Consider the following 14,998-nt stretch of genomic DNA (forward strand, 5'->3'; position numbering starts at 1 on the left):
GAGGTAAGATAACAAAACTAGACTGAGAACTTGCCAATATCTTTTAAATTCTTACATTTTGTGGCATCTGTCATTTTTTGTAACATATTTTATGTAGAACCAAATATAACGAATATACTGAATGAACAATTTTGCCAGTTTATATGTATAATTTCTGATATAGAAGGAAAGAAATATTTGGTTCTAATGAATATTTTATCTTAAAGATTTTTTAAATAACTGTTTCTCTTTATGGAAAGATTATTACAATATCAAAGATATCTATCCCTGTTATTATAACAAAGCTGCCCAAGAATAGTCTTACTAAGAGTTACAATAGTATGTGTCTAGCTCTTAACCCTCAAATTTCAATTCCAAGTCTCTTCAGGTCTGATGCTTTGATTCTTTTTATCAATTAAAATAGCTATACTTTTCTAATTATATGTATAACATATTATCACTATAAAATTCAAATGGATATAATATGAAAGAAAATGAAAATCACCAGAAATTTTACATGAAGACCACCATTATTATTATACTAATGATTTCAATATTCTTTTGTATACTTGCACACACATATAAAATTGTATTTAAATCAAACTATATTACAGATGACATTTTCACTTTGGACAACTTTCTTTTTCTTTTTTTACTTTTCAGAAGTGGGACTGGTAAAATTATATCCCTTTTCCTCTATTTCTAACCATTACCACAATAAAGAAAAAGTTATGAGCTAATGTTCATTGCTTCATAATTTTTTCTGATTTCAAATCATCATAGGCAAATGAGCATGTTACATATGTGTGTGTACAAGAAGTTTTATAAAGATGATATATTATATTATAATCTCTGTTTTTTTCATGCTCTCAGCACTTCATCTCAGAAATATGGCTCAGTGCTATAGATCTAGAACACTCATATGGCTGTCTTATATCTCATAGGTATGGATATGTCATGCTTTATTCAGTAATTCTCATGCTGAAAGGAATTTAGAACATTTCCAAAATCTTGTCATTACAAACTATGAATTAATTGGCATGCTTTTTAATCTACTATCAGTTACTAAAGGTTTTCTTTTTAATGCCTTGCCAAAAGGGAGTATAATAAATTAGACTATCAACTAAAGGACTATTTAAAAATCTTACATCAGCAATGCATGGCACCATATCTATTCATCTAGCTCTTCCAGCAGTAAATATTATTTTAATTTTAATATTTTCCAAACCATACAAGTATTATTCATTACCTTATTGTGTATTTCTTCAAAAACTAGGTTAGTGCTTGGATAACTAAGTAGTTTGCATAGATTTATTGACCACTTGGATTTCCTATTCAGTTATTGGCTTCTTCAAATATTCATTTCTCGTTTATCTATTGTGTTTTCTAGTTTTGATCACTTTAACAACTTGTAGTGAATCATAGTGTTTCAATTCAAAAATATTGCTACATTTCCTGTTACAGCTTCTATATTTTTTAAGAAAAAATGTATGACTAAGACTACTTACTTAATAGACACACCTACTCCCAATACCCAATTTTACCCAAAGATTTCAAACACTGGTCACCGACACACACACTAATTTAGAACAGATTTGTTTGTTTTCCCAATTTGAATGTGAGACAAAGGCCTGAAAGGAAATTCAAACTGAAGCCCAGAGAAAAGAGAAGCCATGGAGAGTAGCACTGAGGCCTCAAGTCCAAAACCAGACCGTATCAAACCATGTGGACACAGAAGTTGGCCTTGTAGAAGCCAGGACTTGTATGGAGCATGGAAAATTACATGTTCAGAGAAAAGTCCCATTAGAAACTTTGGGTTTAGATTACCTCCCAGCTTTAATCTCTCCTAGCTGTGTCCGCATGACATATAAGAAAAGGTAATGAAATATTACATCAGCAACTTCAATTGTTTCAGTCAACTTTATTTCCTCCAAACTTTTTTGCCCCCTTTAGTTATTGAATCTTGTGCACCAGGTAAGACCAAGACCCCATAGTCAACGAAAAGACATCTTTGCCTTGGACGTGTTTCCTCTTCCTCCTTTCCACTGTGACCTGCTATTACGTTTGTCTCTTTTACATGCTCCCAGACTCCAAACCCTCGGCCTGCACAACACATACGCACACATTCAAGCAACTGTCCTTTTTTTCCAACATCCAATTTGGATTTTCATCCAACTCCCCAAAACAGGAAGCAACCCAAATGTCACTCAACAACAGTATCGGTAAATGACATGTAATATACTCAAGTAATAAAATACTATACAGAATGAAAATAAGTTTACTACAGCTACGCATAAAAATGTAAATAAAACTAATAAATTAATGTTGGCTGAAAGAAGCCAGACATAAAAGCATGTATTAAATACAATATTCAACTCCAAGAGCATTAAAAACTGACCAAAATAAACCATATTGTTTGAAATCAGGGCAGTTTTTTTTACCTCTGGAGCTGTGAGGAAAGGCGGTGATGAAAATGTCAGTGGCCCTCTGGGGGAGTGAAGATGGTGGACTAGAAGCAGCTCATGTGTGCCACTCTCATGAACAGGGGAAACAAAGGGGTAGGGGGCTAGCAAACAGTGATGCTAGAAGAAGATCACCTAAGAAACCATATGAGGATCCATCAAGGCAGCTGGCAAGCACAGAATGCAGAAGAAGCAAAGCTGGGCAGTAGCCTATCTGGGATCAGTGAGGAGCCAGGAGCCCCTGAGGAATTCACACTCTCCACAGGGACCTGTGCAAGACTAGGAATGGGAGAATCTCCCTGCTGGCGTGCGCGCGCGCGCGCGCACACACACACACACACACACACACACACACACACATTTCCCCTCACTGTGCTTCTAAACTAAGCCAGAGAGCTACCAAAATATTTTATGGAGGCAACTCTCAAGTCCAAGGGGACTTCTATAAGCCTTGGAATTCAGAACAAACAGACTACTAGCTCCATAGCCTCAATAGAGGATATAGTCGTAGTACCCAGGAAAAGTAAGATTATTCTCTCCCCCTCACCAGACAAGGCTCAGCACCAGCTTCTGGCCCAACAATCCCACCTGTATCTTAACTTGGCTGGCAGCTGCTGTCTCCTGTTGTCCCAGGAGACATCTGGACAGCAGGGTGGGCAACTCTACCCACCCGCATCACTGGAACCCGGCAAGCAATGCCTGCTGGAGCTTCCAGCCCAGTGGTCCCACTTTTGTCTGAACTCAACCAGTGGGCACAGCCTCTTGTTGTCCCAGGGATCACCCAAACAGCAGGGTGAGAAACTCCACCCAGGCTCACCACAGGTACCCAGGCGGGCAATGCTTGATAGAGCTTCCAGTTCAGACAGAAGCTAGGTCTCACTTCTGTCTGAACTCAGCTGGTAGGTGCAGTCTCCTGTTGTCCTAGGAAGCACCCAGACCACAGGGAGGGTGAAATACCCACATCCACCACCAATAGCCAAGTGGGCAATGCCTACTAGAGCTTCCAGCCTAGCAGTCCCACTTCCATCTTGTATTAGTCCATTCTCATGCTGCTAATAAAGATATACCTCAGACTGGGTAATTTATAAAGAAAATAGGTTTAATTGACTCACAGTTCAGCATGGCTGAGGAGATCTCAGAAAACTTATAATCATGGTGGAAGGGGAAGCAAACACGTCCTTTTTCACATGGTGACAGCAAGGATAAGTGCCAAGCAAAAGGGGGAAAAGCTGCTTATAAAACCATCAGATCTCATGAGAACTGCATGAGGGTAACTGCCCCCATGACTCAATTACCTCCCACAGGGTCCCTCCCACAACATAGAGATTATGGAAACTACAATTCAAGATGTGATTTAGGTGGGGACACAGCCAAACTATATCACATCTGAACTCGGCTGGTGACCACACCCTCCTGTTGTCTAAGGAAACACACAGATGGTAGGGGTAGGCAACCCCTACCACTATGGCTTCTGACTGAAACCTATGTTCAGGCTCAACCCTGTGTTCCCTTAGGAAACACCTGGGCAGCAGATTAGGTGACCCCACGACTCCTGCAGCTCCTAGCCAAGCAGGACTTGCTGGCTTGGGCAGAACTCAAACAGCAAGAGCCCTCCGTCTGGAATCACTGAGATAGGTAAAATGCCCAGGCTGGTGGAGGAGTGGGGTGTGCCTCCCTCTGCAAAGCTGACCTGGCAAAGATACAGCCTGTCTGCCAACCCCAGACCCTGCCTGCGGGAGCCCAGTGAACCAGAACAAGCAACAAAAGAAATACAGGCATAGAGCCAGTGATTGGAGAGGGCTCCTCCAAGACTCAGGAGCAGATTATGTGAGGGGGATCATCTCTCTCCCCTGCCACCACAGAGCACTACTGCCTATCTGCCAAAATACTGAAGGTTCATGCAGCAGAGTTCAGCCTACCTGCTGGTAGGCTAACATTCTTAATCAACGCCTACTGGATTGCAGCCCAAAATATAACACAAAAATATTTCTCCAGTATACAGCACCTGTGAAAACCAAGGCAAAGACTCTCATCAGCACCCCACCCCAGCCAATGCATGTGAACCCCCACCACATCATTGAGGCTGCTGACACTCATGAGCAAGAACAGCTCCTGCTGCCACTGCCCCAATGAAGTGTTTTGGCCAGCACCTCTCATTGTAGTGCTGAGGCCAGTGAACCAGGAACACCTCAGTCCTTCCAGTGCAGCAAGTTTCTAACCCTGAGGGGCCAGAGAACAAAGCCAGGGACCTGGTTTCAGATCCCAGATTTAGAGTGTGCAGCCCAGGAGCACTGAGCTGAGCCTTGGCCACCTGAAATAACCCAGAATCAAAGCCAGTTGACTGAGCTTACTTTATAACACAATAAAACCCCCAACGACATAAAAGAAGATAAAAGAAAACACCCTATCCAAAGGTAAACAACTTCAAAGAGTAAAGGGACATTAGCACACAGAGTTGATAAAGAACCAGTGCAAGAACTCTAGTAACTCATGAAGCTAGACTGTCTTTTTACCTTCAAATGGCTACCCTAGTTCCGCATCAATGGTTCTTAACCATGCTGAAATAACTGAAATGATAGACATAGAATTCAGAATACAAATAGGAACAGAGATCATCAAGATTCAAGAGGAAGTTGAAATCTAATCCAGGGAATCTAAGGAACTTAATAAAATGAGATGGGAGTTAGAAGATAAAATGGCCATTTTAAGAAAGAACCAAACTGCTCTGATAGAGTTGAAAAACTCACTACAAGAATTTCATAATATAATCACAAGTATTAACAGCAGAATCAACCAAGCTGAGGAAAAAAAACTCAGAGCTCAAAGACTGCTTCTCCAAATTAACTCAGCCAGACAAACATAAGAAAAAAAATCTTTTTAAAAATCACTCAAAGTACACAAAAATTAAACAATCTGTTCCTGAATGATTTTTGGGTAAACAATGAAATTAAGGCAGAAATTAAGAAATACTTTGAAACTAATGAGAACAATGATACAACATACCAGAAAATCTGGGACACAGCTAAGGCAGTATTAAGAGGGAAGTTAATAGCACTGGATGCCCGCATCAAAAAGTTAGAAAGATGTCAATTTAACAATCTAACATCTAACTAGAAGAACTACAGAGGCAAGAGAAAACCAACTCCAAAGCTAGGAGAAGACAAGTAATAATGAAAATCAGAGCTGAACTGAATGAAATTTAAACATAAAAAACCATACAAAAGATCAACAAACCCATAAGTTTATTCTCTGAGAAAAAATAATTAATAAGATATTTATTAATTAATGTATCCTTTGTCATTACCCTTCAGAGACTACTGGGAACACCTCTATGCACATGAACTAGAAAATTTAGAAGAAACTGATACATTCCTGAACACAACCTAACAATACTGAACCAGGAAGAAACTGAATTCCCAAACAGACCAATAGTGAGTTCTGTAATTGGATCAGTAATGAAAAGCTTACCAACCAACAAAAGCTCAAGACAAAATGGATTTACAGCCAAATTCTACCAGATGCACAAAAAAGAGCTGGTGCCATTTCTACTGAAATTATTCCAAAAAATTAAGGAGAAGGGATTCTTCCCTATGAGGCCAGTATCATCCTGACAACAAAATCTGGCAGAGAGACAACAAAAAATGAAGCCCTCAGGTCAATATATTTGATAAACATAGTTGCAAAAGTCCTCAACAAAATACTTGCAAACTGAATCCAGCAACACATCAAAAAGCAAATCCACAATGATCAAGTAGGCTTTATCCATGGGATGCAAGGTTGGTTCAGCATACATAAATCAATAAATATGACTCATCACATAAACAGAACAAAAAAATCCATGATGATCTCAATAGATGCAAAAAAGACTTAAGATAAAATGTAACATCCCTTCATGTTAAAAACCTTCAATAAACTAGACATTGAAGAAAATACTTCAAAATAAAGAGAGCCATCAGTGACAAACCCATAATCAACATCATACTGAATGGGTAAAAGCTGGAAGCATTTCCCTTGAAAACTGTATTAAAGGATGCCCTCTTTGACCACTCACATTAAACATAGTATTGGAAGTCCTGGCAAGAATAATCAGGCAAGAGAAAGAAAGAAAAGGCATGCATATAGGAAGATAGAAAGTCAAATTTGCCCTTTTTGCAGAAGAAATGATTTTTTATCTGGAAAAATCCCATAGTTTCTGCCCAAAAGCTCCTTGATCTTATAAACAACTTCAGCACAGTTTCAGGATACAAAATCAATGTATAAAAATCAGTAGGATTCCTATACATCAGCGACATCTAAGCTAACAGCCAAATCAGGAACACAATCCCATTTGCAATTGCCACAAAAAGAATATGATACCTAAGAATACAGCTAACCAGGAGGGTGAAAGATCTCTGCAAGGAGAATTGCAAAATGCTGCTCAGAGAAATCAGAGATGACACAAACAAATAAAAAAAAATTTCATGCTCACGGATAGGAAGAATCAATATCATTACAGTGGCCATACTGCCCAAAGCAATTTACAGATTCAATACTATTCCTATCAAACTACCAATGACATTTTCATAGAACTAGAAAATACTAGTTTAAAATTCATATAGAACAAAAAAAAAGGAGTCCAAATAGCCAAAGCAATCCTAAGCAAAAAGAGCAAAGCAGGAGGCATCATGCTACCAGACTTCAAGTGATACTACAGGGCTACAGTAACCAGAACAGCCTAGTATTGGCACAAAAACAGACACATAGACCAATGGACCAGAATAAAGAACCCAGAAATAACGCTATACACCTACAACCATCTGATCTTTGACAAAGCTGACAAAAACAAGCAATGGATAAAGGACTCCTCATTCAATAAATTGTGCTGGGATAACTGGATAGCCATAAGCAGAAGATCAAAACTGATCCCCTACCTTACATCACATACAAAAAGCAACTCAAGATTGATTAAAGACTTACATATACAACCAAAACTATAAAAACCTCAGAAGACAATCTAGGAAATACCATTGTGGACATCAGCTCTGGCAAAGGTTTCACAACGTAGACACCAAAAACAATTGCAACAAAAACAAAAACTGACAAGTTGGATCTAATTAAATCTAAAACCTTCTGTACAGCAAAAGGAGCTATCAACTGAGTAAACAAACAACCTACAGAATGAGAGAAAATACGTTCAAACTAAGCATCCAACAAAGGTTCAATATCCAGAACTTATAAGGAAGTTAAACTTACAAGCGAAAAATAACCCCATTTAAAAATGGGCAAATGACATAAACAAACACTTTTTAAAAGAAGACATACAAGTGACTAATAAGCATGTGAAAACATCACTAATCATCAGAGAAATGCAAATCAAAACCACAATGAGATACTATATCACACAAGTAAAAATGGCTAATGTTAAAAAGTCTAAACGTGACAGACACTGGTGAGGTTGCAGAGAAAAGGAAACACTTATACAGTGCTGGTGTTTTCAACCACTGTGGAAAACAGTGTGTAATCCCTCAAAGAACTTAAAACAGAATTACCATTTGACCCAGCAATCCTATTATTGGGCATATGCCCAAAGGAATATAAATTCTTCTGCCATAAAAACATATGCACATGTTCATTTATCACAACCTTATTCACAATAGCAAAGACATGGAATCAACCTAAATGCCCATCAGTGGTAGAGTGGATAAAGAAAATGTGGTACATATATACCAGGGAATAATATGCAGCCATTTAAAAAATGAGATCATGTCCTTTGCCAGACCATGGATGGAGCTGGAGGGAATTATCCTAAGCAAACTAACACAGGAATAAAAAACCAAATATCACATGTTCTCATTTACAAGTGGGAACTAAACATTGAGTACACATGGACACACAGAAGGGAACAATAGACACTGGGGCCTACTTGAGGGTGAAGGGTTGGAGGAGGGTGAGGATTGAAAAGCTACCTATTGAGTATTATGCTCATTACCTGGGTAATGAAATAATCTGTACACCAAACCCTCATGATATGTAATTTACATATATAACAAACCTGAACATGGACCCTTCCTCCACATCTTATCATGGCTTAATAGAGCATTTCTTTTTGTAGCACTGAATAGTGTTCCACTGCTTAGATGTGCCGCAGTTTATCTACTTACTAAAGAACATCTTGGTTGTGTCCAAGTTTTGGCAATTATGAAAAAAACTGCTATTAATATGAATATCCATGTACAAAAACATAAAACAATGTCAGTGAGGTGTTTGGTGTGCTGGCACTCTTCCATTTAATGATCAGTCTGAACACCACAGATACACTGAGCTATAAATTTATACTCTACACTTTCCTTTGTGTGAGACACATTTCACAGTAACAGAAAGATTTTTACAAACGAGAATACATAAAAAACAAAACACAATTTCAAGTCAGAAAATTAATTGAAAAATATCAATATCAGTTATTCTGTATACTATCATTGAATCTATATGGAGATAATCATCGCAATAGGTGGCCTATGCAGCATTATAGTTTGAGAATGTAATCATTTAAAAAGTTTTCTGTCTTCTTGGTTCATTAACTTACTGCTTTTCCCCTCTATACCCATCATGGTAGGGATGAGGTAGTTTGATATATTATTAATATTTTGAGCTTACCCCATGAATGAATATACATGTATGTTCTAATACAGATTAGAAAAAGGAAATGTATCCTTAGATGTTCCACTCTGAATAATAGAAGTATGTACAATTGGTAGCCGCCATGGAGCCCTATTGCCTCTGAGCAGAAGATGCCTGTGCCACCCACATATGCCGATCTTGGCAAATCTGCCAAAGATGTCTTCACCATTTATGGATTTGGCTTAATAAAGCTTGATTTGAAAACAAAATCTGAGAATGGATTGGAATTCACAAGCTCAGGCACAGCCAACACTGAGATCACCAAAGTGAGACGCGGTCTGGAAACCAAGTACAGATGAACTGAGTACAGCCTGACGTGTAGGGGGAAATGGAACACTGACAAGACAGTAGGCACAGAGATTGCTGTGGAAGATCAGCTTGCACACGCACTGAAGTTGGCCTTCAATTCATCCTTCTCACCTAACACGGAAAAAAGTGCTAAAATCAAGACAGGGTACAAGCAGGAGCACATTAACCTTGGCTGTGACATGGATTTCAACATTGCTGGGCCTTCCATCCAGGATTCTCTGGTGCCTGAGGGCTGGCTGGCCAGCTACCAGATGAATTTTGAGACTGCAAAGTTCCGAGTAACCCAGAGCAACTTTGCATTTGGCTACAAGACTGATGAAGTCATGCTTCACCCTAATGTGAATGACGGGACAGATTTGGTGGCTCCGTTTACCAGAAGGTGAACAAGAAGTTGGAGACCACTGTCAATCTCACCTGGACAGCAGAAACAGTAACACATGCTTTAGAATAGCAGCCAAGTATCCGATTGACCCTGAAGCCTGCTTCTCAGCTAAAGTGAACAACTCCAGCCTGATAGGTTTAGGATACACTCAGACCCTAAAGCTAGGTATCAAAATGACACTGTCGGCTCTTCTGAATGGCAAGAACATCAATGCTTGTGGCCACAAGCTTGGTCTAGGACTGGAATTTCAAGCATAAATGAAAACCGTACAATTGTTTAATCTCAAACTATTTTGCAGCATAGCTACCTTCAGAATTTAGTATATCTTTTAATGTCATATGTCTGATGCAAGTTTTGCTACATATCTTAGACCTCCAGTTTAAATGTGATTCAGCTTTAAGATGTTACCCTTTCAGAGGTACAAAAGAAACCCATTTCCAAAAAAGGTCCTTTCAGTGGTAGACTTGGAGGAAATTTGGTGACTCCTTTCTTTGATGCCAGGTTTCTTTTTTATCTAGAAATGGCTGCAAGTGGAAGCTGATAATATGTAGACACTTTGTAAATTCATATTGAGTAAATGAATGAAATTGTGATTTTCTGAGAATCAAACGTTGGTTTCCTAACCCTAATTGATGAGAAGCTCGCTGCTTAATGATGTATACAAACTCACCTGAATGGGACTTTTTAGACACCCCAGTTCATTGTCACCTCTTATACACCAAAAGGTCTGCAGGGTGTGGTCAATGTTTCTTTTGTGCCTTTTTGGGTGGAGAGGGTAGATGTGATGAAGCCAATAATTCAGGACTTATTCCTTCTTGTGTTGTGGGTTTTTTTGCCCTCATACCAGAGTATGAAATAGCTTCCAGGAGCTCCAGTCACAAACTTGGAAGAGTCTGTGTGATTGTAATCACATGGTGACAAAACTCAGAATCGAAATTGGACTTCTGTTGTATTCTCACCACTCAATTTGTTTTTTAGCAGTTTAATGGGAACATTTTAGATCTTCCATTTTGTGTGGAATTAGATCCTCCCCTTCAAATGCTGTATTTAACATCACTTTTTAAAAATTTCAATAAAATATGGAAGCCATTAACAAAAGAAGTATCTACAATCACCACCCCAGAGGAGAGCCAGAACTGAGTGAAGCCAAGCCACAGAAACAGATTCAGGAAGTCATGTCAGAATAAAAACCAAGAGCTGAACCGATGACCATAGCTTTGTCTGAAAAGATGGGGTAAAGGATGGACACAGGGATCTTGACAAAAAGCAAAAGGTGAAAAAGGAAATGAGGGAAGGAGACTACAAAAAATCAATTTCCAGATTTTGACTGTGAACTTAAAAGTGACATATGAGAGAAACAAATAAACACTGAATAACAGCCTCAGGTGCCCAAATGAGTTTGTTATGCAACACAGGAAAATAGATTCTCTCTAAATGAGTAAAAAAGTCTCCCAGACACTGCATGGCATAATGAATGAATGAAAAATTTTGTTGAATTGAATGACCGATTAATTTTATTAAATCTTATTTAATTTTTTGTTTCATCTTACCAAGAAATAGAGTGATTTTCCAAGTTGAGATGTAATTACAAAATTAATATTTTATAGAATTTACAGTATTTCAGGAGAGTAAGCCTTGTGAGCCTTCAGAAAGGCAGCAAATCAAAACCTCTATTGCTGTAAAAATAAAATTACATAAAAGCCTGATGAAATGCAGTGAAAGCTGAACAAAGCACTGAAGCAACACAGAGCAATGAGGATAGTCAAGGAACCCTTTTAGCAGAGACAAAAATGGACCTCATAGGAGATCTCCAGGCTGTTTTCCTTTACTAACCTGACCATATGTCTCAACCGACATTTTTGCCAATATTACACAGCTCCGGGTATGTTTCTTACAGGCTGCTAAGTGTTGCCAGGCACCTAGGCCAATGCAAAATTCTTCTGACATCACTGCTGCCCTGTTTGTTGGCTCCAACAATGAGGGAAGGTGAGTGAGAGAGTATGAAAGCAGGCACAAATTCTGTGGACAAGATGGCTCCCCAAGGTACCTGAGGCCTTAGTCCCAAGGTCCCACTGCTCTTAGCTGGAAGCATACAATTTCATATCGGGAACATTAAGAAATAGAAGTAAGAACAAGAAAATGACATGGTGAGCCTCCTTTCAGTTAAGCCCCTGTGGAGCATCTTCAAGTCCAGAGAACCCTCACTACATGGCCCATGGAGTTAAACCCCTTCATGCTATTTCTTAAATTTGTCAGTATCTTTACTGCTCCTTGGGATTCAAACTATGGAATATTTTATAATCAATTAAGATAATTTTTAAACCATAAAAGAGAGCATGAATTAGCAAAAGAATACACAAAGTAGCCTGTGCATATAAAGAAGAAAATAGTAAAGAGCTTCTAATGAAAAGAAACCTCATTTAAGAATAGTTGAAAAAGAAAAGTGATTTAAAGAAAAGCAGACTATAAGGAAGCTCACAAAGTCCTTGGGGTTCTGGAGAAACAGATCAAGCCTGCACTTACAAGAACAATGCTAACAACTCTGACAGGATGGGTCGGCTGAGAAAACAACCACAACATCTACTGGTGCTGCCAAGCACTAAATTCCAAGATTTTATAAATAATAGTGAATGATGTTAGCAAAATGCACTTCTGAATCAGAATTCAATCTTGCAACCACTGTAGCCTTGAAAGTTGGCTGCTTTTGAAACCAGTTTAAGTCCAGGAAACGGAAGCTCCCTGTAAAGCCTGTTATCACATGCCGTTCACATCCAAAATGAAATCCTGGGGAGATTGGCCAGATTGGCAGAGTTTAGTATACAAGCCTGAGCCTTGGCTGCAAGGATAGTCAGGAAACTATATTCCAACCTATTTTAGGGTTGGATTTATATTTGTCACAAATACAGAAAAGCTATTCAGAAGATGACGAGCAGTCTCGAATTTCATAATTCACAACCATTGATAGTATTAGGGTTGTGCAATTGTTTGTTTTAATACAATTGTGAAATGCTTCCTTTAATTTCATTATTTTTCCAATACAGTGAAAATTACATGGTAATATTTTTATTAAAAGATGTATTTTTCAATGTAACAGGTTCTTATAAAGTTTTGCATACATTCACTGTACAACCCATCAATTCCACTTCCAGTTATTCATCTGAGAGAAATGAAAACTTACGTTCACACAAAAACCTGTACACAAATTTTCACAGCAGCTTTATTTGTGACCATTAAAAGCTGGAAATAACCCAATATCCTCCAGTGGGTAAATGGATAAATAAACTGTTTATGTCCACATGACGGAATATTACTCAGCAGTACAAAAGAACTATTGATACACTCAACAACTTGGATGAATCTCAAAGACATTATGTTGAGTGAAAGAAGCCAGTCTCGGGGAGTCAGGGCTCAGAACCAAAAACAAAAACCACATGATTATCTCAATTGACGCAAAGAAGGCATTTGACAAAATTCAACAGCCCTTTATGCTAAAAACCCTCAATAAACTCGGTATTGACAGAACGTATCTCAAAGTAATAAAAGCTATTTACAACAAACCAACAGCCAATATCATACTGAATGGGCAAAAAATGGGAAGCATTCCCTTTGAAATCTGGCACTAGACAAGGATGCCCTCTGTCACCACTCCTAATCAATATAGTACTGGAAGTTCTAGCCAGAGCAATCAGGCAAGAAGAAGAAATAAAGGGTATTCAAATAGGAAAGGTGGAAGCCAAATTGTCTCTATTTGCAGACGACATGATAGTATACCTAGAAGACCCCATCGTCTCAGCCCAAAAACTCCTGAAACTCATAAGCAACTTCAGCAAAGTCTCAGGATATAAAATTAATGTGCAAAAATCACAAGCATTCCGATACACCAATAACAGACTTAAGGAGAGCCAAATCAAGAACGAATTGCCATTCACAATTGCTACAAAAAGAATAAAATACCTAGGAACACAACTTACAAAAAATGTAAGGGACCTCTTCAAGGAAAACTACAAACCACTGCTCAACGAAATAAGAGAGGACACAAACAGATGGAGAAACATTCCATGTTCATGGTTAGGAAGAATCAATATCGTGAAAATGGCTATACTGAACAAAGTAATTTACAGAATCAACGCTATCCCCATCAAGCTACCATTGACTTTCTTCACAGAACTGGAAAAAACCACCTTGAACTTCATATGGAACCAAAAGAGAGCCTGCATAGCCAAGTCAATTCTGAGCAAAAAGAACACAGCAGGAGGCATCACACTACCAGACTTCAAAGTATACTACAATGCTACAGTAATCAAAACAGCATGGTACTGGTACCAAAACAGAGATACAGACCAATGGAACAGAACAGAGGCATCAGAGGCAACACAACATATCTACAACCATACAATCTTTGATAAACCTGACAAAAACAAGCAATGGGGAAAAGATTCCCTGTTTAATAAATGGTGTTGGGAAAACTGGCTAGCCATGTGCAGAAAGCAGAAACTGGACCCCTTCCTGACACCTTACACTAAAATTCACTCCAGATGGATTAAAGACTTAAACGTAAGACCTGGCACCATAAAAACCCTAGAAGAAAATCTAGGCAAAACCATTCAGGACATAGGAGTAGGCAAGGACTTCATGACCAAAACACCAAAGGATTGGCAACGAAAGCCAAAATAGACAAATGGGACCTAATCAAACTCCACAGCTTCTGCAATGCAAAAGAAACAGTCACTAGAGTGAATAGGCAACCAATAGGATGGGAAAACATTTTTACAGTTTACCCATCTGACAAAGGGCTGATATCCAGAATTTACAAAGAACTCAAACAGATTTACAGGAAAAAAACAAACAAGCCTATTCAAAAGTGGGCAAAGGATATGAACAGACACTTTACAAAAGAAGACATACATGAGGCCAACAAACATATGAAAAATTCCTCATCAACACTGGTCATTAGAGAGATGCAAATCAAAACCACATTCAGATACCATCTCACGCCAGTTAGAATGGCGATCATTAAAAAATCTGGTGACAACAGATGCGGGAGAGGATGTGGAGAAATAGGAACACTTTTACACTGTTGGTAGGAGTGTAAATTAGTTCAACCATTGTGGAAGACAGTGTGGTGATTCCTCAAGGCCTTAGAAATAGAAATTCCATTTGACCCAGCAATCCCATTACTGGGTATATATCTAAAGGACTATAAATTGTT

The 14,998-nt window shown here is 38.5% G+C and overlaps 1 protein-coding gene and 1 pseudogene across 2 annotated transcripts in view; one reads left to right on the plus strand and one right to left on the minus strand.

The window, feature by feature from the left end:
• The window catches only part of MUCL1 (mucin like 1), a 265,658-nt gene that overhangs the window by 58,138 nt on the left and 192,522 nt on the right, over positions 1–14,998 (minus strand). The gene's annotated exons all lie outside the window — the stretch shown is intronic.
• Positions 9,194–10,046, plus strand: LOC100399431 (non-selective voltage-gated ion channel VDAC1 pseudogene; annotated as a pseudogene).

Source organism: Callithrix jacchus, chromosome 9 (genome assembly GCF_049354715.1).
Source record: "Callithrix jacchus isolate 240 chromosome 9, calJac240_pri, whole genome shotgun sequence".
NCBI lineage: Eukaryota > Metazoa > Chordata > Mammalia > Primates > Cebidae > Callithrix > Callithrix jacchus.